The following is a 26,517-nucleotide window of genomic DNA, read 5'->3' as shown; positions in this document are numbered from 1 at the left end:
CGGCCCAGTGGCGCAGCGGTTAAGTATGTGCATACCGCTTCTGAGTGGCCTGGGGTTCGCCGGTTCGGATCCCAGGTGCGGACATGGCACTGCTTGGCAAGCCATGCTGTGGTAGGTGTCCCACATATAAAGTAGAGGAAGATAGGCATGGATGTTAGCTCAGGGCCAGTCTTCCTCAGCGAAAAGAGGAGGATTAGCAGTAGTTAGCTCAGGGCTAATCTTCCTCAAAAAATAAATAAATAAAATAAAGTTTTACTGAAACACAACCAGGCCCATTTGTTCACCTACTGCCTATGGCTGCTTTGGCACCATAGTTGGGTAGTTATGACAGAGCACGGCTGGTCTGCAAAGCCTAAAATATTTACTATCTGGCCATTTACAGAAAAGACTTGTTGGCAGTTTCTCTAGACTATTGTTGGATAAAATAAGAAACTATTAAATACATCTAATCTCTGACGAGAAGTTGAAAAAATAATCAGACCAAAATCTAAACGAAAGTGGGAACCCAGAGAGTTAAGGAGAACACTGACGTTGCTTCGCCCTGAGGGCAGCTATTCAATCCTGCAATCTGAACATCAGTTTTGATAGCCTTGGAGGAAAAGGATGGACAGAATCAAAGCCAGGGCCCACTCAAGGTGGGAAGTGTTCCCCTATAAAGCCAGCGCCCCAAAGGCCTGTATCATTTGGAAAAAGGTAAACCAAAATTAAACCTGACTTCCATCCCCAGGTGTCCATAAGTAAAGGGAAGTTACCAATCACTGAGGGACTGAGTGGGAGAGGTCCTGAAATCACAAGCCCAAGAATCTTTTCAACCCAATTTTCATCACTTGCATAACCAAAAAAAAGAAATTCAAGTCATGAATTTAGATTAAAGTGATCCTAACTCCAAGGCACCTGGCAGAAGCAAATGCAAAAATGTCTCTGGAGAAATACACCCTTATCTTAGGTCTTAAATAATTCCTACAAATAATTTTTCAAGACAATGTGTATCAAACAGTGAAAAATAGCAAAGCACACAAGGAAACAAGGCACCAAGAATGAGAACTAGGTGTAACAGAATCAGTCAAACAGTATCAGGCATTAGAGAATAAAGCAATTAAACTCCTTGTGTTTAGAAAAATAAAAGACAAGCTTGGAAGTACCTGCAGTAAACAGAAAACTATAAAAATAACCTCACCAATAGAATTTCAAGGAATGAAGAATACAATAACCAAAATTAAGAATTCAACGATGGATTTACCAGTAGGTTATATACAGCCAAAGAGACAATTAGTAAACTGGAGAGAGAGTCAGAAGGAAGTGTCTGGGATCTGTCTCCAAGGGTTTCTCACACTCCTGCACAGTCCAAGCCTTCTGAGCAAAGGCCATGTCAAGCAGCAAATGGTCCTGGCAGCTGGAGAAAGGGTATCCGTCTGGAGAGATCTGGAGCCAGAGCTCCCCAGAGACATCCCACAGTCATAAAAATAAAGCCCTCCTCTTGCTCTCTCTGGAGATAGTTCCCTACATTTCAGGGTAATAAACCTTAAGGCCTCTTCCCCCTCCTACCCAGGGAAGACCTGCCCGCATTCTAGGGTAATGAGTAGTCTCTGGAGGGGAGAATGTGCAGATATGCCAGGACCTCTTAAATGCTTAGAGTCTCTGAATTTTGGGGCTCTTCTCCTGTGATGCACTCAACCGTATGCACACGTACCGTCCAGCCCTCCTCAAGTCACTCTCTGGGAACTGGGATGTGGGGAACTGATGGCTGTTTTTGCTGTAAAACCATGTAGATCTCTGACCCAGGGGTCTTGTACCTTGTCAGTACATGTGTAAATGTGTGTGTGTAAATAAAAAACTGTGGCAGGCTAACTTGCTAGCTTAAAAGTAGGGTGCAATCGGGGCTGGCCTGGTGACGTAGTGGTTAAGTTCACGCACTTTGCTTTGGCAGCCCAGGGCTCACAGCTTCGGATCCCAGGCATGGACCCACACACCACTCAACAGCCGTGCTGCAGCAGGAGTCCCACATACAAAAGAGAGGAAGACTGGCACGGATGTTAGCTCAGGGCCAATCTTCCTCACCAAAAAACGCAGAAAAGTCTAAAAAAAAAAAAGTAGGGTAAATCTAAGCTCCTTCATAGTTTCTGACTTAGAGGCATAGACAGAGAAAGAAAATGGATGGAAAATATGAGAAGTTAAAAGACAGGAAAGATAGTGTAACAAAGTCTAACATAAACCTATCATCTAATTCCAGAAAGAGAGAAGAAACTGGGGCAGAATTAACATTTGAAAAGATAGTAGCTGGGACTTTTTCAGAACTAATGAAAGATACAAATCCTCAGATTCAAGAAAGCAAACAAATTCTGAGTAGAATAGATAAAAAGAAATCCATTGTGCAACATTTGGATAGAAAACTCATTTCTCTTCAGCAAAAATGGAAATAAGAAGACAGTAAAGTGATATCTTCAATGCGCTGATAAAAAAATAACCTAGAACTCTTCCCAATAAAAATATCCTTCAAAACTCATGGAGAGTAGGGCTGGCCCAGTGGCGTAGTAGTTAAGTTTGCACACTCCGTTTCAGTGGCCTGGGGTTCATAGGTTTGGATCCTGGGCACGGATCTACACACTGCTCATCAAACCATGCTGTGGCAGGAGTCCCACATACAAAATGGAGTAAGACTGGCATAGATATTAGCTCAGGGCCAATCTTTCTCACCAAAAGAAAAATCAAGGAGAGAGAATTGTATACCTTAAAAGGCTGAATTTTATGATACATAAATTACATTTCAAAAAAGCTGCTATTTTTAAAACTGGCTATAATAAAGCAAGATAATAAGTGTTGGTGAGGATGTAGAGAAATTAGAACCCTCACACACTGCTGGTGGGAATGTAAAATGGTGCAGCTGCTTTGGAAAACAGTCTGGTGGTACTTCAAAGGGATAAATTCAGAGTTACCATATGACCTAGCAATTTCACTCTTAAGCATATAGTACTCAAAAGAATTGAAAACAGGTACTGAACAAATACTTGAACATGAATTTTCATAGGGGCATTGTTCATAACAGCCAAAAAGTAGAAAGAACCCAAATGTCCATCAACTGATAAACAGATAAGTAAAATGTGTATATGCATACAATGGAATATTATTTGGTCATACAAAGGAACATAGAACTGATAAATGCTACAATGATGAATCCTTGAGACATTACGCTAAGAGAAATAAGCCAGTTACAAAGAACCACATACAGCATGATTCCATTTATATGACATGTTCAGAACAAGCAAATCTACAGAGATAGAGAGTAGACTAGTGATTGCCTTGCAGTGGGGAGGTGAGCAGATTGGGGGATGATGGCTAGGGGTGTGGAGCTTCTCTTTGGGCTGAGGAAAATATTCCAAAATTGATTGTGATGATGGCTGCACAACTTTATACATATACTGAAAGCCACTGAATTGTATACTTTACTTATTTTATTTTATTTATTTTTTAATATGAATTCAGACACTCTTTATGTTTACTTTTTTTTTAACCAGTTTAAAGATTTTATTTTTCCTTCTTCTCCCCAAAGCCCCCCAGTACATAGTTGTATATTTTAGTTGTAGGTCCTTCTAGTTGTGGCATGTGGGATGCCATCTCAGTGTGGCCTGATGAGTGATGCTATGTCCGTGCCCAGGATCCAAATCAGTGAAACCCTGGGCTGCCAAAGCAGAGCACACAAACTTAACCACTCAACCACAGGGGCAGCCCCCTCAATTGTATACTTTAAATGAATGAATTTTATGGTATGTGAATTAAATCTCAATAAAGTTGTTACCAAAAAATATGTCATCATCATGGCAGTATGAAAGGATCCCTTTGTCTCTCCCCTTTAATCCCCTTCACTAAAACATCCATAACCCAGCAAAGGCTACACTGCCTAACACACCATGATACTGGAGAGATCCACACATTGGCACATAAGAAGGTGGGTGGACTGGAGCAGAGAGAGGAGACAAAATGGGGAAATAGCAGAGGCAGTGTCCAGGACCCTGGACCCCCAGCTATGGTGGCTGAGCCAGCCATTCCCAGCCCCAGAAAAACTGGTGGGCAGCAGTAGAGGCAGAGCCCAGTGATTCCAGGCTACTGGCCATGGACCAAAGCCTGGTAGCAGCTGTGGAGGTGAACACATGATTCTGACATCACAACTGCGGCGGCGCCTGCGACCACAAGATAACAGGCAACAGCAGACATGGTACCCTGCTAATACAGCTCCCTCCCCACTCTCCCCTCCCCTTGCCATGGCAGAGGGGATTCCAACCCAGGTGATCTTTGATGCAGCAGAGGCATCAGCCACCCTGCAACCCTTGTGGCAAAGCCAGTGACTGCAGCAACACCAGCAATAGCAAGGCAACAACAACCCTCAGGGGTATAGGCAGCAACGACGAGAGCATCAGTCACATCCTGCAGAGAGGTGGTAGAGGGTGGAATGCACCAACCCTCAATATACAGTCAGAGGCAGCTCAGGTAAGGGAAACCAAAACAATAGCACTAGAGTGCCACCTACTGAGAAAACAAAGGCCTCTAATCTCCAACTGGTAGAAAGGTTTGAATCAAAACAAAGATAGATAAGTGTTTGCTACAACAAGTGCAGTAACTTGGTAAGCACCATGAAAAGTCACGGTAACACAGCATCACAAAAAGAAAATAACAATTCTCCAGAAACCAAACATGAAGTCACAAAAGATTGTGATGTAACTGATAAAGAATTCAAAACAGCTATTATGAACAAACTCCATGAGCTACAAGAAAACTCAGAAAGGCAGTTCAATGAGCTCAGGAATAAAATCAACAAACAGAAGGAATACTTTACCAAAGAGATTGAAACTCTAAAAAAAGAGCCAAACAGAAATTCTGGAGCTGAAGACTCAATAAACGAGGGTGAAGAATGCGTTAGACAGCACTGGAGACAGAGCAGACCATATGGAAGAGAGAATCAGTGAGCTCAAAGATAGAAACCTAGAAATGATGCAGGTAGAAAAGCAGAGAGAAGTAAGATTTTTCTTTTCTTTTTTTTTTAAGGAAGATTAGCCCTGAGCTAACATCTGCTGCCAATCCTCCTCTTTTTACTGAGGAAGACTGGCCCTGAGCTAACATCCATGCCCATCTTCCTCTACTTTATATGTGGGATGCCTACCACAGCATGGCCTGCCAAGTGGTGCCATGTCCACACCTGGGATCCAAACCGGCGAACCCCGGGCGCCGAAGCTGAACATGCGAACTTAACCACCATGCCAGGCCAGAATTTTTTTAAATGTAGAAATCCTATGAGAATTATCCAACTCCATTAGAAAGGGCAACAGAAGGATAATGGGTACCCCAAAGGAGAAGAGAGAGAAAAGGGAACAGAGAGCTTATTTAAAGAAATAATAGCTGAGAACTTCCCAAACCTGGGGAAGGAACTGAATATACAAGTCCATGAAGCCAAGAGAACACCCAATTATCTCAATGCAAAAAGACCTTCTCCAAGACACATCATAATAAAACTGTCAAAAGTCAATGACAAAAAAAGAATACTAAAGGCAGCCATGGGGAATAACCCACAAGGACACTCCCATTACACTCTCAGCAGGTTTCTCAGCAGAAACTTTAGAGGTCAGGAGAGAGGGGAATGATATAGTCAAAATATTAAAGGATAAAAACTGCCAGTCAAGAATACTCCACCCACCAAAGTTCTCTCTCACATATGAAGGAGAAATAAAGGCTTTCTCAGACAAACAAAGCTGAAGGAGTGCATGGCCACTACCTACCTTACCAGAAATGTTGAAAGGAGCCCTCCCACCTGAAACAAAAAGGTAAAAGTATACAAAGCTTTGAGCAAGGTGACAAATAAACAGACAGAATCAGAAAGTTGCAATTCTCTATCGGAATAGGTTAATAAACAATTATAATATAAAGGTTAAAGGGAAAGGAAGCATTAAAAATAACTATAACCACTTCAGTTTGGTAACAAATTCACAACACAAAAAGGTATAATTTGTGACAACAAAAACATGGAAAGGGAAGAGAAAAAGGACAGCACCTGCAAAGGCAAATGAAGTTACGATGCCACCAGAGGAAAAAGGACTATCTCATCTATGAGATCTTTTGTACAAACCTCATGGTAACCAGAAAACAAAAATTCAGAGCAAAGCCACAAAAAGTGAAAAAAGAAGAAACTGAGAAAAACATCACAGAAAACCACTACACTGAAATGGCAGGCAGAAACACAAGGAAAAGAAACAATGGAAATATAGAGCAACCAGAAAACAAAACATAAAATGGCAGTATTAAATTCTCATATATCAAAAATCACCCTAAATGCAAATGGATTGAATTCATCAACCAACGGACACAGAGTTGCTGGATGGATTAAAAAACAAGACCCAACAATTTGCTGCCTTCAGGAAACACATCTGAGCTCCAAAGACAAACATAGGCTCAAAGCGAAGGAACAGAAGATGATACTCAAAGCAAATGGCAAACAAGAAAATGGGAGTTTCCATACCTATATCAGACAAAGCAGACTTCAAGATAAAAAAGGTAACAAGATGGGGCTGGCCCCATGGCGTAGTAAAGTTCACACACTTCACTTTGGCAGCCCAGGGTCTTGCTGATTCAGATCCTGGGCAGAGACCCAGCATTGCTCATCAGGTCATGCAGAGGTGGCATCCTACAGAGCAGAACTAGAAGGACATACAACTACAATATACAACTATGTACTGGGGGGCTTTGGGGAGGAGGAGGAGAAGAAGAAGAAGAAAAAGATGAGCAACAGATGTTAGCTCAGGGCCAATCTTAAAAAAAAAAGTAACAAGGGAAAAAGATGGACATTATATAATGACAAAGGGGACAACCCATCAAGAAGACATAACATTTATTAATATATATGCACCTAACACAGGAGCACAAAGTATATAAAGCAATTATTAACAGACCTAAAGGGAGAAACTGACAGCAACACAATGGTAGGCGACTTTAATACCCTGCTTACTTCAATGGATAGATCATCCAGACAGAAAGTCAACAAGGAAGCACTGGCCTTAAATGAAATGTTAGACTAGATGGACTTATAGAACATGCCATCCCAAAGCAGCAGACTATACATTTTTCTCAAGCGCACATGAAACATTCTCAAAGATAGACCATACATTGGGAAACAAAACACCTCTCAATAAATTTAGGAAGACTGAAATCCTATCAAGCATCTTTTTCAACCACAATGGTATGAAATTAGAAATCAACTACAAGAAGAAAGCTGGAAAAGTCACAAACATGTGGAGACTTAACAATATGCTACTGAACAACTACTGGATCAAGGAAGAAATCAAAGAATACCTAGAGGGGCCAGCCCCGTGGCTGAGTGGTTAAGTTCATCTGCTCTGTTTTGGCAGGCCAGGGTTTTGCTGGTTCAGATCCTGGGCGCAGCCATGGCACTGCTCATCAAGCCGTGCTGAGGTGGCATCCCACATGCCACAAGTAGAAGGACCCACAACTAAAAATATACAACTATGTACCGGGGAGCTTTGGGGAGAAAAAGGAAAAATAACATCTTAAAAAAAAAAAAACCTAGAGATGGGAAAAATGAAAATACAACATACCAAAATCTATAGTATTCAGCAAAAGTGGTACTAACATGGAAGTTTATAGCAATACAGGCCTGCCTCAACGAACAAGAAAAATCTCAAATAAACAATCTAACATTACACCCAAAGGAACTAGAAAAAGAAGAACAAAACCCCAACTCAGCAGAAGGAATGAAATAACAAAAATCAGAACAGAGGGGCCAGCCCTGTGGCCAAGTGGTTAAGTTCACACACTCTGCTCCTGCAGCCCAGGGATTCACCAGTTTGAGTCTTGGGTGCAGACATGGCACTGCTCATCAAGCCATGTTGAGGCAGCATCCCACATGCCACAACTGGAAGGACCCACAAGTACAAATACACAACTATGTACTGGGGGGCTTTGTGGAGAAAAATAAAATCTTGGGAAAAAAATCAGAATGGAAATAAATGAAATAGATACTAAAAAGAAAAGCAGAAAAGATCAATGAAACTAAGACCCGGTTCTCTGAAAAAGATAAGCAAAACTGATAAAACTTTAGTTAGACTCACTAAGAAAAAAAGAGAGAAGGCTCAAATAAATAAAATCAGAAATAAAACAGGAAAATTACAATAGATACCACAGAAATACAAAGGATTTTAAGAGAATACTATGAAAATCTATACACCAACAAATTGGATAATCTACAGAAATAGATAAATTCTTAGAATCATACAGCTTTCCAAAACTGAATCACAAAAAAACAGAATCTGAAGAAACTGATCACTGGTAAGAAGATTGAAAGAGTAATCAAAAACCTCCCCAAAACCAAAAGTCCAGGACAAGACAGCTTCTCCAGTGAATTCTACCAAACATTCAAAGAAAACTTAACACCTACCTTTCTTAAACTCCTTCAACAAACTGAAGAGGAGGGGATACTTCCTAACTCATTTTATGACACCAGCATTACTCTGATACCAAAACCAGACGAGGATAACACAAAAAAAGAATATTACAGGCCAATATTGCTCATGAACATAGACGTCAAAATCCTCAATGAAATATCAGCAACAGTATATTAAAAAGATCATACACTACTATTAAGTGTGATTTATTCCTGGGACGCAAGGATGGTTCAACATCTGCAAATCAGTCAACGTGATACATCACATTAACAAAACAAAGAATAAAACTCACACGATCATCTAAATAGATGCAGAGAAAGCATATGAGAAGATTCAACATCCATTTATGACAAAAACTCTCAATAACATGGGTATAGAAAGAAAGTACCTCAACATAATAAAGGCCATATATGACAAACCCACAGCTAATATCATGCTCAATGGTAAAAACTGAAAGCTATCCCTCTAAGAACAGGAACAAGACAGGGATGCCCATTCTCATCACTCTTATTCAATACAGTATCAGAAGTCCTAGTCAGAGAAATTAGCCAAGAAAAAGAAAGAAAAGGGATTCAAATTGGAAAGAAAGAAGTAAAACTATCACTATTTGCAGATGATATGATTTTATATATAGAAAATGTTAACGAATCCACCAAAAATATTAGAAATAATAAACAAATACAGTAAAGTTGCAGGGTACAAAATCAACATACAAAAATCAGTTGTGTTTCTATACACTAACAGGGAACTAGCAGAAAAAGAAATTAAGAATACAATCCCATTTACAATCATAACAAAAAGAATAAAATACCTAGTAATAAATTTAACCAAGGGGGTGAAAGATCTGAAATCTATAAGACATTGTTGAAAGAAATCAAAGACACAAAGAAATGGAAAGATATTCCATGCTCATAAATTGAAAGAATTAACACAGTTAAAATGTCCATATCGCCTAAAGCAATCTACAGATTCAATGCAATCCCTACCAAAATCCCAATATTTTTCATGGAGATAGAACAAAGAGTCCTGTAATCTATATGCAACAATGGAAGACCCCGAATGGCCAGAGCAAGCCTGAGAAAAAAGAACACAGCTGGAGGATCACACTTCCTGATTTCAAAGTATACTAGCAAGCTATAGTAACCAAAACAGCATGAGACTGGCAGAAAAACAGACACACAGATCAAAGGAACAGAACTGGGGGCCCAGATATAAACTCACACACTTATGGACAACTAATTTTTGACAAAGGAGCCACGGACATACAACCAAGAACGGGAAGTCTCTTCAATAAGTTTTCCAGTTGGGAAAACTGGATAGACACATGCAAGAGAATGAAAGTAGACCACTATCTTACACCATATACAAAATTAACTCAAATTAAAGGCTTGAATGTAAGACCTGAAATCTAAAACTCACAGGCAGTTGCTCTTTGACTTCAGTCTTAGCAATATCTTTCTAAATATACCGCTTTAAGCAAGGGAAACAAAAACAAAAATAAACAAGCAGACTACATCAAACTAAAAAGCTTCTGTATGGCAAAGGAAACCAAAGACAATCTACTGATTGGGAGAAGATATTTGCAAATCATATATCTGATAAGGGGTTAATATCCAAAATACATAAAAAAACTCATACAACTCAACAACAACAAAAAACAATTGGATTAAAAAATGGACAGAGGATCTGAACATTTTTCCAAAGAAGATATACAGATGGCCAACAGGCACACGAAAAGATGTTCAGTGTCACTAATTATGAGGGAAATACAAATCAAAACTACAATGAGATATCATCACCTTATGTCTGTCAGAATGGCTATTAAAAAAGACAAGTAATAAGAGTTGGAGAAGATAAGGAGAAAAAGGAACCCTCATACACTGCTGAGGGAATGTAAACTGATGCAGACACTATGGAAAATAGCACAGAGATTCCTCAAAAAATTAAAAATAAAACTACCATATGATCCAGCTATTCCACTTCTGGGTATTCATCCAAAGAACACAAAAACACTAATTTGAAAGATATATGCACCTCTATGTTCACTGCAGTATTATTTACAATAGCCAAGACTTGGAAACAATCTAAGCGCCCATCAATGGATGAATGGATAAAGATGTGATTTATATATACAATAGAATACTATAGCCATAAAAAAGGATGAAATCTTGCCATTTGCAACAACATGGATGGACCCTGAGGGCATTATGCTAAGGAAAATAAGTCAGATGGAGAAAGACAAATACTGTATGATGTCACTCATATGTGGAAGAGAAAACAACCACAGACACATAGATAGAGAACAGATTGGTGGTTACCAGAGGAAAGGGGAGTTGGGGGAGGGCAAAAGAGGGACATTTGTATGGTGACGAATGGAAACTAGACTTTTGGTGGTAAACATGATGTAGTGTGTAAAGAAGTTGAAATATGATGATGTACACCTGAAATGTATGTAATGTTATAAACCAATGTTACCTCAATTTTAAGAACAGCATGCTAGCTCATGAAACAGGGTGTTGAAGGGACTCTTTCCCTTTGTCCTGAAACAGCTAACAGCAGGTGACACGGATTCCCACGTTCTAAAAACTATGCTGGACTATCCACACGGGACTTGTTTTAAGAGCCAGCCCAACTGTCCTGAGACCCCACCCATCACCTAATTCCAGCCAGTGTATAAAAGGGGACAAAAGTCAAGCAGAGAGATAAGCCCCCTGGGGGACTCACTGCTGTGTAAATTGTCACTGACGGAAAAGATAACGCAAGCAAAGACTGGAGCCAAAGGGATGTTGTATGAAGTCAGCCATGATAAGGAGGTTCCTCTGTCACCTTCCCTGATATCAATTGAATGGAGCTGGTTCTGGAGTCCTGGACCTCTCTGATCACTGAAGACATACCTTGAGATAGGGCACCAGAAGAAATCATATGCCCAGGACTAAATGTAATGAATGATGTGCAAGATCTGTATACTGTACCCCACCCACAGAGATTGAGAACACAGTTTTTAGACCAGGAACCAAGTCTCCTCAAGTCAGCATTGATGTCTGGGTACTGGGCAGGCTGGAGAGGTGTCTCTGACTACAAGGGAGGTATCAGGCACATCCTCCAGGGGCTTCGTCACAGTCCATGGTAGCAGCCCAAGAGGACAAGGTCTGGATTGGTGCACACACGAATAGGGAAGGCAAATATTCTCCTTGGAAGAACGAACTGGGGAAATCCTGCTTGTCTGGGTGGGAGGGGCGGCTATGAAGCAACTAATGAGCACAGTGCCAGTGCTTCTGACTGCCTAGTAGGAATATCCTCCACATACGGAAGAGGTGGAATCTTGAGTGTCTGGCACGTGTGGGGCTGAACTCAACCCACCCCAAAGCTCCTCTGCGGAGCAGAAAGCACACAACATAGAATGAGCAAGCTTGAGTGTGGACACAGCATACACAGCCAGGGCCTCAAAGAGGACAAGCAAGCCCTACAAGGACATTACAATCATTTCCACCTTCAAGTTAAGGATCAAAGAAACCGAGAGGTTGAGAGACAACCAGAGCCCCACCACCAGCAGAGCTCAGAGCTGGGATTCGAGGCCTGTAGTCAATCCAGTGATTTCTCCCTCAGCAGCTCGAGAGAAAAGGGACTTCCAGAGTCAGAGTTGGGCTCTGAATGTTCCCGCTGGCAGTGCAGGAAATGCTGAGTCTGGCTGAAATGCTCCTCGCAGCCCACAGCAGGACGCTCTTCTGCACAGACTGTCCTTGCCCGGGAAAACGTCCTATGCACAAGGGCCTCACTGTCACCCCTAACATCTAAACAGTGTGAGGAGCTGGCAGGACTTAAATGATCTCCGGCCTGTACCCCACCCTCACAGGAATGGGGCCCCCGCAGAGAAGCAGCAGACAGCACAGTGCGGAGCCCTGCATTCCCAAGAACAGCAAGCAAAGCCCAGCTTCTGGAGGCTCCTCTCCAGGAAGCAAGAGCAACAGGCACCACAGCCACAGGTTCTGTATGCGTGCAACATCACGAGGGAGGGGAGGACACAGGAGCCCAGGCAGGAGGCTTCCTGGTGACTCCTGAAAGGTCACCTCGACAAGACCCCAGGCTCTAGGCCAGGCAGAATCTGAACTCAGAGTCAGAGAACCAAGCCTGAGTCCTGGGCAAATGACACTCACAGCCCCTGTTACCCCTGCACAGACCCGGCTCTAAGGGAGTGAGGTCTAATAAACAATCTATCTGGTCTTTGTCCCTGGTTCCAGGCACAGAGCTTCAAAAACCCTTGGAATGTCCTGGATGATAGGAGTTGTCTTTGTTTTATTAATGAAGTGATTGCTGGTGCGTTCCCAGACAGCTTCAGGTCGGGAGCTAGTCACCAGAAAGACCAAGCACATAAACAGGGGTTGGGACTTTGGACCAGCTGGACCTCTGCAGAGGTGAATGGGGCTGGGGACTGAAACCAATCAAGTGGCCAAATCACTTATGTCTACATAATGAAAGGCCAATCAAAACCCTGGACAACAAGGCTCAGCAGGGCTTCCTGGTTGATGAATGCATTGATGTTCTGGGAGGGCGATATGCCTGACTCCATGGGGAGAGGCATGGAAGCTGTGCACTCCCTCCCAGACCTCATCTTACGTGTATCCTTTTTAATAAAATTGTAAGTAGTAAAAAGAAAAAATCAAGGTGAAATAAAGATATTTTCAGATAATCAAAAACCAACTGTTTGCACCAACAGACCCTCATTAAGAGAAATTCTAAAAGGTGCACTTTAAGGCAGTAGAAAAATGAGCCTGGATAGAAGTTCTCAGATAATATATGGACTGAAACACAAAGAAAGTGGCAAATATGTAGTTAAATCTATGCAAACCTTGACTGTGTTAAACAACAATAATAATGTCTTGTGGAGTTAAAAAAATAGTTGCAATACCCAACACTAAGGACACACAAGTGAGGAGGGAGGTAAGAGTGAATGTGCTCCAAGGCCTCTGCATTGCCTGCAAGGAGTGTAAGGTGTTGATTAGCTTTAGACATTGAGAGGATGAAAATGAAGTAATAATAATAGAAAGAAATCTCACCTAGAAGAGAGCTATACAAAAGGAGAGAAAAGAAAAAATATAATACAAAGTACAAAATACAGCAGTAAATATATATTAATAATACTCGACTGCATATTTGAAAGTTGCTAAGAGAGTAGATCTTAAAAGTTCTCATCACAAGAAAGAGAATTTTGTAACTATGTATGGTGACAAATGTAGACATTGTGGCGATCATGTCACAATATATACAAATATTGAATCATTATTTTGTACACCTGAAACAAATATAATGTTATATGCCAATTATACCTCAGAAAAGGGTAGATTTAAATCCAAATATTTATTAGTTATAATAAATATAAATTGACTAATTGCCTTGGTTAAAAAGATTATCAATCTGAATTTTTTTTTTCAGATTTTATTTTTTCCTTTTTTGCCCCAAAGCCCCCCAGTACACAGTTGTATGTTTTTAGTTGTGGGTCCTTCTGGTTGTGGCATGTGGGATGCCGCCTCAGCACAACTTGATGAGTGGTGCCATGTCCGCACCCAGGATCCGAACCAGCAAAACCCTGTGACACCAAAAGCGGAGTGTGCGAACTTAACCACTCAGCCATGGGGCCGGCCCCTATCAATCTGAATTAAAAAAATGATTTCTAACTACATACTCTATTTGCTGTTTATTAGAGACACACCTAAAACATTAGGTGTACAGAAAGTTGAAAGTAAGAAAATGGAAAAATTCACCAAAAGAAAGCTGAGAAAGCTATATTAGTATTAAAAAAAATAGATTTTAAGACAGAAAGCCTTACCAGAGATAAAGAAGAATTCAATTCACCAGGACAGTATAACAACTTTAAATTTGTATGGCCCATAAAATAACTGCAAAATACATGAAGCAAAACTGACAGAGTTACAAGAATCAGAAGAAAACTATAATTACAGAAGACACAAATTAGCTTTCTCAGTAATTGATAGAACAAGTAAATAAAAAATCAGTAACAACCCAGAAGATCTGAATAACACAAACTTGATGAAAGAAAATGCACACATTCTTTTCATGAACAGACATCTACAAAAGCTGGCGATAAAGCAAGTCTCAACAAATGGCAAAGGAGTGAAATCACAATGACATGTTCTCCAACCAAATGTAATTGTGCCAGAAATCAATGATAAAAAGATAACTAAGAAAAAAATAACTGTTTTAGTATTCATTGATGATTCATGCCTGAAGAAACAATAGTAGGCTGGTAAATAGTATCACTGTATAATGATGGTTTTTCTAACCCCATCAGCCTTTAGCAGCTGGCATCATCATTCAGTCGCTGGCATTCTAAAGAACTTTCTCTTCTCTCCTTTTTCTTCGTAAGGATTCCTAATTTATTCAGTGGGTTGTAATCCATTACTGTCACTATTTATTTTGATGCTCAAATTGTTTCATATTTGGCCCGTGAGAGTGCAGCTCCTTCACGCTGGCTCCTGTGTCCTTTCATATTTTTAATTGTGCTAAAATGCACACAAGATAAAATTTAACATCTTAATCATTTTTAAGCACATAGTTTAGTGGTGTAAAGTATATTCACGTTCTTGTGCAAACAATCTCCAGAACTTTGTCATCTTGCAAAACGGAAACTATACCTGTTAAACACTTCCCTCTCCGCCTGCCCCTGGCCATCACCATTCTACTTTCTGTTCCTATGAACTGACTACGTTAGCAGAATCATACAGCGTTTGTCTTTTTGTGACTGGCTTATTGCACTTAGCACAATGTCCTCAAGCTTTATCCATGTTGTAGCATGTGTCAGAATTTCCCTCCTTTTTAAGGCCAAGCAACACTCCGTTGTATGTATAGGCACACCTAGGAGACACTGCGGGTTTGGTTCCAGACAACGGCAATAAGGTGAATATTGCAATAAAGCGAGTCACACTAATTTTTGGGTTTCCCAGTGCATATAAAGTTATGTCTACATCATACCATAGTCTATTATAAAGTGTGCAAGAGCATTATGTCTAAAAAAACAATGTACAAGCCTTAATTAAAAAATACCTTACTGCTAAAAAATGCTAACCATCATGTGAGCCTTTGGCAAATTTAACCCTTTTGCTGGCGGAAGGTCTTGTGAAAAAACGCACTATCTCCAAGGTACAATAAAACGACGTATGCCTGTATACACCACACACTAGTATTCATTCAAACACACACTGTTTATTCACTCTTCTATCGACGGACATTTGGGTTGCTTCCACCTTTTGGCTATCCTGAATAACACTGCTATGAACATGGGTATACAAATATCTCTTTGAAATCCTGCTTTCAATTCTTTTGGGTATACACCCAGAAATGGGATTCCTAGATCATATGGTAAGTCTATTCTTAATTTTTTGAGGAAATGCCATACTGTTTTCCACAGTAGCTGCACCATCCTACATTCCCACCAACAATGCCCAAGTGTTCCCATTTCTCCATATCCTCATTTCTTCACATCCTCACCAACACTTACTTCCTGATTTTCGATAGCAGTCATCTTAATGAGTGGTAGGTGATATCTCATTGTTTTTGATTTGCATTTCTGTAATGATTAGTGATTATGAGCATCTTTTCATGTGCCTCTTGGCCATTTGTGTATCTCCTTTGAAGAAATGTCTATTCAAATCCTTCGGCCACTTTTTAATTGGGTTGTTATGTGTTTCAAAGAACTGTAGGAGTTCTTTATATATTCTGGACTGGGGGAAAGGGAGCAAGAGGAAGGCATTACAAAGAGGCATAAGGAACCTTGGGGAGAGAGGGACACGCTCATTAACCTGACTGTGGTGGCGAGATCTCACAAATATCAACACTGATCAAACTGTCCACCTGAAATACATGCAGCTTATTGGAGATCAATACAGCTACTTTATTTATTTATTTTTTTTAAAGATTTTATTTTTTTCCTTTTTCTCCCCAAAGCCCCCCAGTACATAGTTGTATGTTCTTTGTTGTGGGTCCTTCTAGTTGTGGGATGTGGGACGCTGCCTCAGCGTGGTTTGATGAGCAGTGCCATGTCGGCGCCCAGGATTCGAACCAACGAAACACTGGGCCGCCTGCAGGGGAGCGCGCGAACTTAACCACTCGGCCACTGGGCCCGCCCCTACAGCTACTTTAAAAACAAAACCCAAAGAGCGTCCAGAGGACTGAAAGGTATTTTGGAATTTTATTTCACTTTAGCCCTTCAACAACTAGAGACAGATGACTAAAACAACAATTATAATAATACAAAGTAACTACTAAAAACAGAAATTTGCGGGGTTGGGCCAGCGGCGCAGTGGTTAAGTGCGCATGTTCCACTTCGGCGGCCCAGGGTTTGCCGGTTCGGATCCCGGGTGCAGACATGGCACTGCTTGTCAAGCCATACTGTGGCAGGCGTCCCATGAATAAAGTAGAGGAAGATGGGCACGGATGTTAGCTCAGAGCCAGTCTTCCTCAGCAAAAAGAGGAGGATTGGCAGCAGTTAGCTCAAGTCTAATCTTCCTCAAAAAAAAAAGAAAAAAGCCAAAGTAGAAGATATTTGCAATATATCTGACAAATAACTAGTACGTGGAACATAAAAATCACCCCTACAAAATAGTAAGATAATGACAGACAAGTCCCTAGAAAAAACAGAAAAGTTGAACAGGCAATTTATTTTTATTTATTTATTTATTTTTAAAGATTGGCACCTGAGCTAACATCTGCTGCCAATCTTTTTTATTTTTTTTCTTCTTCTCCCCAAAGCCCTCCAGTACATAGTTGAATACTCTAGTTGTGGGTCCTTCTTGTTGTGCTATGTGGGATGCCACCTCTGCATGGGCTAACAAATAGTGCTAGGTCTGTGCCCAGGATCCAAATTGGCAAAACCCAGGGCTGCCAAAGCAGAGTGCACAAACTTAACCACTTGGCCATGGGGCTGGCCCCTAACAGGCACTTTAAAAAGGAAGAAATAGTCCTTAAACACAAAGTGCTCAACTTCACTAATAATCCAGGGAATCAAAACCACAAGAAAATATTACTATACATACACCTACCAGATAGGTAAAAATTAAAAACACCACATCAAATATCAGCAAGGATATAGAGCAATGGAAAGTCTAACAAACTGGTGGGCGTGCAACCACTTTTGCGAACAATTTGGCATTATATACGAAAGTAAAACATACACACGCCCTTTGACCCAACAGTTCTACTCTTAGTTATATACAAACTTGGGAACATGTGCTCCAGGACAGATGTTCAAGAACATTCACAGCAACATTAACAGCTCAAAACTGAAAGCAGAGCCAGCCCTGATGGCCTAGTGGTTCCGCTTCAGTGGCCTGGGTTCACTTCCTGGGCGTGGAACCACACCACTCATCTGTCGGTAGCCATGCTGTGGCAGCAGCTCACATAGAAGAATCAGAAGAACTTACAGCTATACATAACTATTTGGGGGGATGGGGGGAGGAAGAAAAAGGAGTCAGATTGGCAACAGATGTTAGCTTAGGACAAATCTCCTCCCGCAAAAAAAAATAAAACTGAAACCAACCCAAATGCCATCAAATGTAGGATGGATAAACTGGGGCACAATCATAATATTCTATGACAATAAAGTAAATTTTTATTAAAAATTATTTAAAAATTTTTTAAAACCTGTATCTATAATATAGAAGAATCTCACAAACATAATGTTGAACCAAACAAGTAAGATAAAGTAGATTATATAAACTATCATCCCATTTATAGAGTTCAAAACCAGGCAAAACTGAACTACTCTATTTGTGGATGCAGACCTGGGGCAAATATGAAGACAAGAAAATCATCACCTCAAAAATCAGGAGAACAGTCATCTCTAGGGTGGGGAGGAGGTTACAAGGAGGGAAGCGCACTTCTGGGTACTAGTAATATCCTATTTCTTGATCTGGATGACAGTATGTGTAATTGCAATTTTACAAATTGTTCTTTACATTTATACAATTTTAATGTATCTTACACTTTATAATTATTCTTTAAGTTATATATATATACTATGTACTTTTAAAAATATATCTTCTTTCTCACAAAAAAATTTTTTAAAAGAAAAATTAGCAACAAATAACAGAGGATCAATATTAAAAACACATAAAGAACATCCAAGTTCCCAAAAACAAATGATCAGGGAATATAAACACACTGTTCAGCAGATTTTACACACACTAAATAATCTTATGGAAAAATGTCCAACTTTTCTAATAAGAGCATAGAGCAACATTTCATACTTATTAAACAAAGAAGGACAGTGGAATACTGTGATAATTTACAAGATAGATGACAACCATGAAGACTGACTAGCTACCTGGAATAATTTAATATTGAATTCAATATTGAAAACACTAAATTATGAGTACATTGTGGTTACAGATTATGTATGAAATCTGTATAGCTAAAATTTGGAAAGGACTCGAAAAATGAAAATAGGTGAAGTGACTGAAAGATAGGATTATGACTACAATATTTTTCTTGACATTGAGAATATATTTCATTAAGATATAGGAACTTATGGGGCTGGGCCCATGGCCAAGTGGTTAAGTTCCCACACTCTGCTTCTGCGGCCCAGGGTTTCGCCAGTTCCATTCCTGGGCATAGACCTGGCACCACTCGTCAGGCCATGCTGAGGTGGTGTCCCACATGCCACAACTAGAAGGATGCACAACTAGAATATACAACTATGTACTGGGAGGCTTTGAGGAGAAGAAAAAAATGGCAACAGATGTTAGCTCAGGGCCAATCTTTAAAAAATAAAAAAAAGATATAGGAATTTTTAAGCAAAGGAAATGAAATAGTTCCTTCCCATTCTAGAGAACAAAGTGGGTATCTCTAAGAACTTTCACTGGCTGACTTCGACTTGTATTTTTCACTCTGTGCTGGGCATCAGGTGAAGTACAGAGATGAGCAAGACATAATTACTCCTCTCAATGACCTTCCGGGTTGAGAGGAAACAGACGTATCAACAAACTTAGAACGCAATGGGATAAGTCCTACAAGTAAGTCTTTTCTTAAAAAGTCTTATGGGGGCCGGCCCGGTGGCTGAGTGCTGAAGTTCGCATGCTTCGCTTCCAGGGGCCCAGGGTTTCGCTAGTTCAGATCCTGGGCGCGGACATGGCACCACTTGTCAGGCCACGTTGAGGCGGCGTCCCACATGCCACAACTAGAAGGACCCACAACTAAAAATACACAACTATGTGCTGGGGGGATTTGGGGAGAAAAAAGCAGGGAAAAAAAAAAAGTCTTATGCCTTCCCATATGAAGGAAAAATTCAAGAAAATTATGGAGAAACTTTCCAAAGAACAATGAATTGGATCTTGAAGGACAGTGGAACATTCCAGAAAGAGTGGAGGTTGTGAGGGGTAGTCTATGCACTATTTGTGCAAAGACAGGTAGAATAGTAGGTAGGTAGACAAGGAAACAGTTCAAAGGCCTCAGATCATACTCCAGGCCATGGAGACCCACAGGGCTTTCAGCCTTTAGTTCCCAGGATTATTTCTGCAATTACCTTGGACCTCTTAGTTCTATCCTTTCTTCCCTTAAAATAAATACATATAAACATATATAAAAAATATATATATCAAAATAGTTAATATTAATATTACACTTAATATATAAACATTTATATTTGTTACATATATTTAATTTTAAATATTTCAAACATACAGAAAATAGAATGATACCCACGTACTCACCAACCAGATTTAAAATGTTAAATTCTGTCCTATTTCTCTCTCTTTAAAAGGCACAAAACACTTCAAATATATTTGAAATTCCACTCACTCCCCTTACCTCCTTCCCTCCACCCCCCCACCCCCACCTTGGGTAATACTCACTATCCTAGAGTGGATGTATATGTTTTCCCTGCAGACTGTTCTTTTACTACACATCTCACACTGTGGTATTCACCCAACGTTTAAACTCTGGGTCTCCTCAACAGTAAATTGAAGCCAATAGCTACCTCTCCCGATTCCCAGAAGGATTAGAATGTTTATAAGGTGCTACCACGGTGAGTGGCATTGAAAAGAACTCATGACCCAGAAATTTTGTAGACTACATGCCACTTTCTGACAGCGGCCCGGCTAACAAAATGCTGGTACACTTCAATTCTATTTATTATCCCCATCCAGAATACCTCTGCCTCTCTCCAACTTCGGATCTCTCAACCAGTCTCTCCCATTACTGCTCCTTAATCCTGACATGGGCACAGGAATGCTATCTACCTACACTGGTGGCACCAGGACCTGCCAGGCAGCTGCGCCATCTCGGGCCATCAGGCATGCAAGGTTCTGAGCAACTCAAGGGCAGGTGAGGGGTGTGGGAGAAAGCCTGGAGCTGTGGACGGTGCTTTGGAGTCAGGCAGCTCTTAGTTCAAATCCTACCGCTAGCACTCAATCGCTAAATGCCCTCTCAGCACAGAGATAACTTCCCTGTGCTTCAGGTCTCCTTGTCAAGAACGAGGACAATTTTACCTACTTCTCTGTATAATGATGGGAACAGAACTCGCCCTATGTACCAAGTACTCTTTGAAGCGTTTACTGCGTATATTAAGTCGTTCAATCCTAACAAAAACTCCGGAATGTAGCAGAGATCACTTCCTCCACAGGACAGAACGGAACCGAGGCACTCAGTCTACGCAACGGGTGGATGGTCACAGGGCTAGTACATGGACGAGACTGCCGGCCAGGCCATCCGATGCAGTGTGTCCTCCATCACTCCCCTCTGCTGGGGTCCTGTGTAACCTACGACTGTAAGATGACGGGTGCCGAGCACGTGGCACACAGCACACACTCAAACGAGACAGCGGCCCGATTGTCACCGCGGAAGGCCATGGAAAAAGCACAGAGTCGTGGTTTACCCTCAGGGGGAAATGGAGGTGGGGCCCGAGGTCCGGGCTGGGATCACGCAGGGACCACTGTGCCCGGCGCCGTGGTGGGCAGGGGACACATGAACGAGAACATCACGGGGGTCACGCTGGCTCTTCCCCGACGCCCCGGGCGACCCCGGCGAAGCTCGCCGGCCTCTGCGTCTCCATCAGAGCACATCTGTGCGGCTAGACTCCCCTCCCAGGCTGCCCGCCCAAGCAAGACTCAGCGGGCCTAGGCGACCCGGGGCGCGCAACGAGGCCGGTAAGCCTCCCCTCCCCGGGCGGCCGGGAACGGGGCAGGGCCAGCGCCGGCCGCCCGTAAGGCCGCGCGCCGCACTCACCTCGCCCGCAGGCCCGCAGCTGGCGGCACCAACGACCACAGCCCCGCGCAGCCGCCGCTGCCTTCGCGCCAGGAGCCGGCGGACTCCGATTGGCTGCGGCCTGAGGAAGCCGACCAGTCCCGTCGCCCCGTCGCCCCTGTCTCCGCCCCGTGGGCTGCTGGGACGGGGCGCCCGGCGGGCGCTGGGTGGGGCACGTGCTCCCAGAGCCCAATCAGAGCCCAGAATTCAGGTCAGGTGACTACCGGTAACCGCCCGACTTCCGGCGCGGCGTGGGGAGCTCTGTGTTTTGGGGGTGTGTCTTGGTGCCGGCGAAGGATTTGAGTAGAACGGGCTCCTGGAATCTCGATGGCGGTGGGATTGAGATCCTCGGAGGGTGAGGACCCTGAGACTGGCCGGCTTCCGCAGGCCAGGCCGCGGCACCGGCTCCTCGTGAGGCTTCGCGTGGTCCCCTCCGCTCCGTAGTCACGCTGGCCTCTGCCACCCGCGCTCCTGTGAGATGTCCTGGACGGGGCGGGGGTCGCAAACTCAGACGCCCCGGGGCGCGGGCGGTGCCCGAGTGAGAAGCCGGGCGGCGGGTCCAGCCGAGGGCCTCCACGCGGGACTGTGGGCTCTGGGGTGCCGCATCTCTTTTTTTCTTTCCTTCATTTGTTTCTAAGAAAAGCGGAAAATCTGTTTCTCCTTTCTGTTTGTAATCTGCCGATTTTTAAATGTGACAAAAATAAAACGCTGCAGCCAAACAAAACGTATTGTTAAAGTACTCTTTAGGAAAAAGCAAAAGCAGAGTAAATTAAGCAGATTTTTTTAAGATTGGCACCTGAACTAACGTCTGTTGCCGATCTTTTCCTTTTTTAATTCTTTTTTTCCTTCTCCCCAAAGCCCCCCACCCCCCACATAGTTGTATTTTCTAGTTGTGGGTCCTTCTAGTTGTGGCATGTGGGACACCGCCTCAGCATGGCCAGATGAGTGGTGCCATGTCCTGGCCCAGGATCCAACTGCGAAACCCTGGGCCCCCGAGCCCACGAACTTAGCCCCTCCGCCTCGGGGCTGGCCCATGAGCAGATTTTTAATAGCAAAATGGCTAATAGGGAGCAGGATAGCAACAAAGTATGGGAAATCTGCCCAAAAAATGAAGCTGCCAATGTTTAAGACTGAAAGGGTACTATCCAGAATAAGTAGGAACCTCTCAGAACTCAGTGTAGAGGACACAGCTGAAAGTGCCTGACCACACCCCGCCTGACTGAATCTCCTTTTGCTTTTTCCTTCATTGTCCGTCAACTTCGGGGTCTTCCCTAGTGCCAGGCATTGTGCTGGGCCCTAGAGAACTGCCTCGTGGAGCCCACAGTCTGTTATTAGAAGGATGTCTGTGGAGGAGGCTGACACTTGTATGCTGATGTGACAACACAGGAAGTAAGAGTGCTGAGCAGTGTTATGGGAGCACCTTGATGTGGGCTCGGTGAGTCAAGGAGTCAAAGATTTCTTGGACTCTGGAGGACTGGCAGTAGTGCTCTTTTATTCAGAGAATAGCATGGAGTAGCATGGGGACAGGACCCATGGGCAGTGAAGAGCTGCAGCATGGGGACAGGACCCACGGGCAGTGAAGAGCTGCAGGCGTGGGGACAGGACCCACGGGCAGTGAAGAGCTGCAGGCGTGGGGACAGGACCCATGGGCAGTGAAGAGCTGCAGGCGTGGGGACAGGATCCATGGACAGTAAGAGCTGCAATGTGTTAAGGGTTAGAGCTAAACTTATAAGGCATAGGTATGTGAGTTATTTCTTTACAAAACAAAGGAAAGATCATGAAAAAAGTCGTTAAAATGGTATCAGTGCAGGTGGGGTCTGGTTATTGGGTGGTCCTATAACTTTGGATCGGAATCAGACCGGATTAAGTCAGGACGCCCTACCCTTCCCGGAGGATGATATAGATCAGTATGTAGGCAGGACCCTTGGGCTTCTCTCCCTGGGGCAGCCTGGATCCTCATCAACCTGGGAGGGACGCATACTCAGGGAGGCAGGATTAGATAATGTTACTGCCTAAGAGTGGGGTTCTCTGCCCGATGTGCATAAACAAGCCAATTAATTATGGCATCAGCCTTTGTGGGAAAATCAGCTCTTATTCTTCGAGATCCATCTGCAGGGAGACAGGGCGTGTGTCCTCACATCTGTCTCCCCAGTTCAGGATTTGGGGCGAGATTTAAGAGGTTGGGAGAATAGACTGGCACGTGGAAACACTGGCTTTGATTGGTGGGCTTCAAGTATTTCTGGTGAGGTTTTAAACATGACAGGGTTCTGAATGTTTGCGATGGAGTTCTAAACATTTTTGAGGAGATGGGGAAGGAATTTTAACGCCAGACCTTCCTGAATGAGGGATTCCTCGCTTTGGATGAGAGCCGGACTTTCAGGTTCCAGTCACATCCCTGTCCTTGGGTTCCGTAAGATGGAGGATCTTTAGTTCCAAGCTCATTTCAGGTCAAGATTTCTTCTTTTACGCATGCTCTGGCTTCATGACTTTGCAGTTTTTCTGAAAGACTATCTTTAGTCGCTTTGTTGATAAGAGATGGAGTCTGTTCGAGCTGGCTCTAAATGGGCCTGTGGTTACAGTAGATGTCCTTACACCTGAGAGATGAAGAAGACGTATGATTTGGAGGCAAAGGCCAGGAAAATGGAAGGACTACGGTAAAGTAGCTTTGAGGAAATGTCAGGAAAATGGGGAATAGAGATGACACATGAGAGGAAATAGGGACCAGACCTCCGTATGGACTTCACCCTGAAGGCAAATGGCACTTGTTGGAAGGATTTGGGGGCAAGTGGGACAGGGAGAGGCTTGTGCACTAACTTTAAGTAAAATCAATGAGTTCACATATATGTTTATACCTATGTATCTCCACCACCCAGATCAAGATATATACCGTTTCCAGCACCCCATCAGATTCCCTTGTGGGGCTTCCCAGTCTGTTGGTGCCCCCAGCAGGAAATTGGTATCATACAGTAATACTCTTTTGTGTCTACCTTTATTTGCTCAGCATAATATCTGTGAGCTTCATCCATATTGTGTGTACCAGTAGTTCATTCTCTTTTATTACTGTATAATGTAGAGAAAAATCATGAAAACTTTGAAATGGTTCAAAAAGCATTTCTGAGTCTACAGTGTAAATGAGGTGTTGTCTAGCATACCCTTCTGGGATATCTGATTCTATGAGGGCTCTCCACCTTTCATCATCTTTGAGATAAAGAACTCTGTAAGTTTTTTAAAAATTGGTTCTTGTCAGGGGCCAGCGTGGTGGTGCAGCAGTTAAGTTCGTACATTCTGCTTTGGCAGCCTGGGGTTTGCAGGTTCAGATCCTGGGTGCAGACCTATGCACTGCTTGACAAGCCATGCTGTGGCAGGCATCCCACATATAAAGTAGAGGAAGATGGGCATGGATGTTGGCTCAGGGCCAATCTTCCTCAGCAAAGAGAGGAGGATTGGCAGCAAATGTTAGCTCAGGGATAATCTTCCTCAAAAAAAAAAAATTGAATGCTTGTCTACAGAAATGCAAATTGTAGCCACTGCAATGTATTTAATTATTGTGGATTTGATCAGTTCTGCCAATTTTTGCATCTATTTGTAAAGCATTTCATTATTCTTCATTTGACTATGTATGTGTAGTACTTTGAATTTTCCTTTGGATCAGTTGTAAGATCTTTCTGGATATCTCATTAATTAGTAAGTTAAATAAAGCCTTTGACACGTGTTTATTTTATGTCTGTATGAAAGTCATGATTATACGTAATTTTAAAAATTATTCTTTAACAGTAGTATGCAATCGTGTGAACACATCACAATTTATTTATCCATTCATCTACTGAAGGACATTTGAGTTTTTTTCCTTAGGCTATTATAAATAAAGCTGCTATGGACATTTTTGTATAAGTCTTTTTGTGAACACATGCACTAATTTTTCCTGGGTAAATATCTAGGAATGAGATATCTGGGTCATAGGATAAGCGTATATTTAACTGTAGTAGAAACTGACATGTTTCCAAAATGGTGGTACCATTTTACACTCCCACCAGCACTGTATGAGTGTCCCATTTGTTGCATCCTTGCCAACACTGAAGTTGTCAATCTTTTTCATTGTAGCTATTCTGCAGGATGTTTCATGGTATTTCATTGTGGTTTAATTTGCCATAGAAGGTTTTCAGGAGGGAAGTAACTTAACAGATTTGTGTTTTAGAAAGCTCTTTCTGGCTGTTATGTGGGGAATGTTTGTACACCAATGCTCCTGGCAGCGTTATTCACTATAGCCAAAAGGTGAAAACAAACCAAGTGTCCATCAGCAGTTGATGGATAAACAAATGTAGTCTATACATGCAATAGAATATTATTTAGTCTTAAAAATGAAGGAAATTCTGACACAGGCTACAACATGAACCTTGAAGACATGATGCTAAATGAAATAAGCCAGTCACAAAAGGACAAATATTGTATACGACTCCACTTCTATGAGGCACCTAGAATTCAGAGACAGAAAGTAGGATAGTGGTTACTAGGTTTGAGGTTGGGGGTATAGTGAGGAGTTACTGTTTAATAGGTAGAGTTTCCATTTGGGATGATGAAAAAGTTCTAGAGAAGGATAATGGTGATGGTTGCACAACAATGTGCGTATAATTGTCATGGCAGTGTACACTTAAAAATAGTTAAAATGGTAAATTTTGTGTCATGTACACTTTAACACACACAGGCTGGTGTTCCACGTCTGAGAACTCCACAGTGGCAGCTCCTCTCTCAGTTGTACCTGCAGAATTTTCATTTATGGAAGTGCCTGACTAAGGACACAGACAGGCTAATGCCATTGAAAGAAGAG

General features: G+C 42.3%; 1 protein-coding gene across 3 annotated transcripts in view; it reads right to left on the bottom strand.

The window, feature by feature from the left end:
• BLM (BLM RecQ like helicase) overlaps window positions 1-21,812 on the bottom strand; it is a 97,066-nt gene extending 75,254 nt beyond the window's left edge. For 2 of the 3 annotated variants that reach the window (XR_011497096.1, XM_044761014.2), the window contains exon 1: window positions 21,675-21,812. The gene's annotated coding sequence lies outside the window, so the exon portion shown is untranslated. The remainder of the gene's footprint in view (window positions 1-21,674) is intronic. The other variant, XM_070494887.1, reaches the window with a different exon arrangement.
• Window positions 21,813-26,517: the final 4,705 nt, after the last annotated feature.

The sequence above is a fragment of the Equus asinus genome, chromosome 2, assembly GCF_041296235.1.
Source record: "Equus asinus isolate D_3611 breed Donkey chromosome 2, EquAss-T2T_v2, whole genome shotgun sequence".
In the NCBI taxonomy this organism is placed as follows: domain Eukaryota; kingdom Metazoa; phylum Chordata; class Mammalia; order Perissodactyla; family Equidae; genus Equus; species Equus asinus.
The sequence above is the reverse complement of the archived record's forward strand: the minus strand, read 5'-3'. Positions and strand labels throughout refer to the sequence as shown.